We start from the raw sequence: 4,022 nt of genomic DNA, 5'->3' as shown, positions 1-4,022 counted from the left end.
CCTACAGCACAAACACAGCGTCTTGTCACCGCTACACTGCATCCTCCCCACCCATTGTTTTCTGTGCTGCACCTCACCTCTTTGGCTGTAATCTCTGTCAGTGCCCAGGGCAGGAGGTCCACATGCTGATGTGGACTGACCGGTGCTACAGCAAGCAAGCAAAGCGCTGCGCTGCACTCACCAAGCACTGGGTGGCCGAATACAGAGCTGCTCTCTGCCATCCCTGACCTCTCGACAACCCATCTTGTCACTATAGCTGGAAAGCAGAGATAGCCCTTGCTTCTGACTCATGCTTGTGCAATTCTGTCCCCGGAGGAGCTGACACCCGGAAGTCTAACTGATATGGTCAGGGAGGACTCTGGCCCCTGCTGGAGACCAACACCAGGTTTCAGCCCCCAAATCCCTGGCCCACCTGTAGTGAGACCAAGCTGGTGGCAGCTGAATGAAGTTTCCTGGCAAGTACCTGGAAGGCTTGGATAAAAGCGAACAGGAAAGAGGAGGAGAAGAATTCACATCTGAGAGCACCACAGACCGCTGCTCTTGGCTTCACCCAGATGCGTCTGTGCCGAAGCACTGACATCTTCTTTCTACTAGGGACCCACACTTTTAAGTGCAGAAGTAGGTTTGCAGCACTGGCAAGGAGCTGCCCTGACGGGGCATAGTGCTTCCTCCCGCCATAGGACAGACTGCTGCCTGGCTCGGTGTCACTCCTTTCCTAGTCTCCCCCATGTTTCCTGGAGCCAGCTGCTCCTGCTGGGGGCCTGTGGATTTCTCTTCCAACGCTAGGAGCGTAGTGCAAGCCGGCGCTGGTGCCAGATGGCGACCAGCATCTCGCCCATGCTGTCAGTCAAGGCTGCGTTCCAGTTACAATAGGCAGGAACTGTAATTTCCAATCCAATCCCCTCCCCCAACCCCAACCCCAACCAGCATTCGGGGCCATCGTCCTCACAGCCCCCCACACCAGCAATGCTACTGCAAAGTGACAGCATTCCCTCTGCCCTGGGCTACCAGGAAGCACCACAGTTTTCAGGACAATTGAAGTATATCCAAGGATCTAAATGTACTTTGAAAAAAAATCAACCATTAAACAAAGCCATAGGCAGTTTTAACTACAATCACTACCATTTCTTCACAATAGCTGCAAAATATTTTCCTTCCAATTTAAGAAAGGAAGGGGACAAATCCAAATTAACAAACAAACAAAAACTGCTAAGAGTTGGGTGGGATGATCAAATCCCCGGTGACCTTGTGAGAGGTTTCCTGCTTGACTCACCGCTTTCCTTCCCTGGGACGGCGCTCGGGGTCTCTCTGGTTCCTGAAGGACTGCAGAGAAAAGGTAAGAGAGAAGCGGGAAAGTAAGCTATGTCCAGCCCTAACAAGCTTGAAGCACTTCTGCCAGAAAGAGCAAGTGCGTGTCCCTCAACAGACTGACATCTCTGCCACCCTCTCGAGAGTGGCTGGGAGACGAGACAACGTGATGACGTGAGACCATGAGTCAACTGGGCTACCTCAGACCCTGCAAGAAACTACGTCGCTGTCTCAACAGGGTGTAAAAGGGCTGAGCAAAGTGCTCTTGCGTTTGCACAACGTCTCCAGGCCTACAGCAGCCTCACCAAAGCAAAGCCCTCGATTTCACTTTTATAAACCACGGACCCTGATCACGCCCTCAATAGCAACCCCTGCTTGCGCAAGTGCACAGAGCGAATGGGGCTGTCCAAGGGGTAGACAAGACCACCGCTTGGGTGGCAGTCCCTCCAGCCCTAACGGCAGCACTTGATACGCAAAGAGTCGCCAGCCCTTTCAGCTCTGGGGGGTTTTAGCAAACAAAATAATATCCTACCCTGAGATCCGAGATGGGAGTCAGCGCAGCACAAACGTACAGTCACTTCCTGAACTCAACCACACAGCAACCTCCGGCTTTTACTGCTTTGCACCTGCCCATGTTATACAACAGCTTCACAAACTAGACTGTCCCATGTGCGAAAGAAGCACTGACAGGTCTCTGAAGGGAAGTGAAGGTTTGCCCATACGGGCAAAGGGCTACTGTTTTAAAGCCCATTCCCCAGCATGGTTCGTTTTGTGCCGTGGCTGGTTTCAGCAAGACAGGCCTGTAACTACTATGGCCGTCTCCAGTCACAGCCCTAATTAACACCAGTCTTGGACTGACACAGGAAGAATTTCTGAAGCTCCTCAGCGCTGAGCCACGTGCTGATGCTATTAAAAGGGTGATATGAATATCTATGCTATCACATACAAGCCAGTGGGATCATTATGGCAAACTTCCCTAGTTTCTGTGACTACTGATTTAAAAAAAGCCCAGAGGAACAAGGTAATAGTAAGCACAGATGAGAATTGGTAGTTTCCGAGAGCACTTGAAAGGGAAGTTAGATTTTCTTTTTTGTTTAAGAATACATTACTTTTTAATCACCATAGCAGCAAAAAAAGAAAGATGTATTTCCATGAGCAAAAGTGATCCAAAATGCAAATGCCTTTTACAATAAACACAGGTGTTGCTGACAAATCCTTTAGACTTTTTCCAAGATTTGTCTTGGAGGTACCCTACAGATTTTAAATGAGTGCTAATGTCTTTCACAGGATAATTATTTTGAATATAATCCTTGGGGAAATACTTCTGATAAAACGTCAAACTATATCAAATATTTGATACCAATCTATGAACACTTTTATTAAGTAATAAGCTTTAGAGACCCAACATACCTCTTTGGTAATACATTGCAGGAAAAGCAAGAAAAATAAATGCATTTATAGTAACATTATTACAATTCTGTATTAGTGAGTCATTTTCACAGTACAGTATTAAGGTTGTATTAAATTCGTACTGTCCCAAGTCTTTCCAATAAGGAAAAGACTAAGGAAAAACTTCTTCACAGTTCGTGACACCAGACTCCCGGCGGGGTGGTGCAGGCACCCGCCCTGGAGGAGACTGGCCGCGCAGCGTGCGGCACTTATTTGGCCCCGCAGCCTTTCCTCCCCAGAGCAGGGGCTGGGCCCAGTGATCACACGAGGTCTCTTCCAGCCCTAAACTTGTGTGAATCTGTGAATACTGCTCCATCTAACTGCCATTTTAGTTATTTAAACAGTGTGAACTTATTTCAATGACTGAAAAAGAGCTGTTATGATTACAACTTCTGTGTGCATAAAACTGCATCTAGGATTATTTTTCAGCACTTACGTTTCTTGCATTTTTCGTATTACTCCAAATGATATATTGTTACTCAACACAGAACCTACAGAAAATCAAATTAACTACTTTTCCTTCCAAAATAAACCGTGGAGAAAGACACAAAAATTCACATTAGATCCAACGGGGAAAAAAATTGTTCAACAGTGACTATAAAACTACAGTACAACAGAATTAGAAATATGATGCCTACAATACAATTACCCATAATAACTTCTGTCTTTGTACCGGAACGATTTTAACAAAGTACCTCTAATGTATATAGTATAAAACTCATAATTTATTTAATAAACGCATCTCCGAAATAATTTATACATTTTCTGGGGGAGACACAAATCATCATTTACTTGAATTGGAACAGATAATTCACCTGGAATTTATACAATCCAAGGCAGGTCTCTCGTAAACTGGGAGCAGTAAGGTGAAGGTACCTGCCAGACTCATGTTTAGACTACAGCAGATTACACCTTATCCTGTGGTGAGATCTAAATTTATCTCAAAGAAGAGTTAAAATTATAGCCCAAGGTTTCTTACAAAAGGGAATGACTTGAAAATAAAATAAACAAGAACATATTACCTGTAATTTGTTCCATTCTGAAGGAAGAGGTTTTGAAATCATCATGTTGAAGAAAAACAAGTTCGTTGCTTAAAGGAAGGTTTTACAGCAGGGATCGGCAATGTTTTGGGCCAGGCGCCAAAAACACCGGTAAGCTGAACTTGGCGTGCCAGGGCTGGATGGTGGAGGAGCTGCGAGGGGCCCGAACCGTCGTGGCAATGCAGCCCTGGCCCCTTCCCCGCCACGCTCCCTGAGGTGGTGTGC

The 4,022-nt window shown here is 46.2% G+C and overlaps 1 protein-coding gene across 1 annotated transcript in view; it reads right to left on the bottom strand.

Annotated features, from left to right (window-relative positions):
• Positions 1-2,275, bottom strand: part of LOC102382609 (beta-1,4-galactosyltransferase galt-1-like) — a gene marked incomplete at its 3' end in the record, with an annotated part of 4,919 nt that extends 2,644 nt beyond the window's left edge. Inside the window, exons 1-2 of the mRNA XM_006016962.3 lie at positions 1,841-2,275; positions 1,274-1,323 (exon numbers count right to left, since the gene is read on the bottom strand). The remainder of the gene's footprint in view (positions 1-1,273; positions 1,324-1,840) is intronic.
• Positions 2,276-4,022: the final 1,747 nt, after the last annotated feature.

The sequence above is a fragment of the Alligator sinensis genome, unplaced genomic scaffold (assembly GCF_000455745.1).
Source record: "Alligator sinensis unplaced genomic scaffold, ASM45574v1 scaffold611_2, whole genome shotgun sequence".
In the NCBI taxonomy this organism is placed as follows: domain Eukaryota; kingdom Metazoa; phylum Chordata; order Crocodylia; family Alligatoridae; genus Alligator; species Alligator sinensis.
The sequence above is the reverse complement of the archived record's forward strand: the minus strand, read 5'-3'. Positions and strand labels throughout refer to the sequence as shown.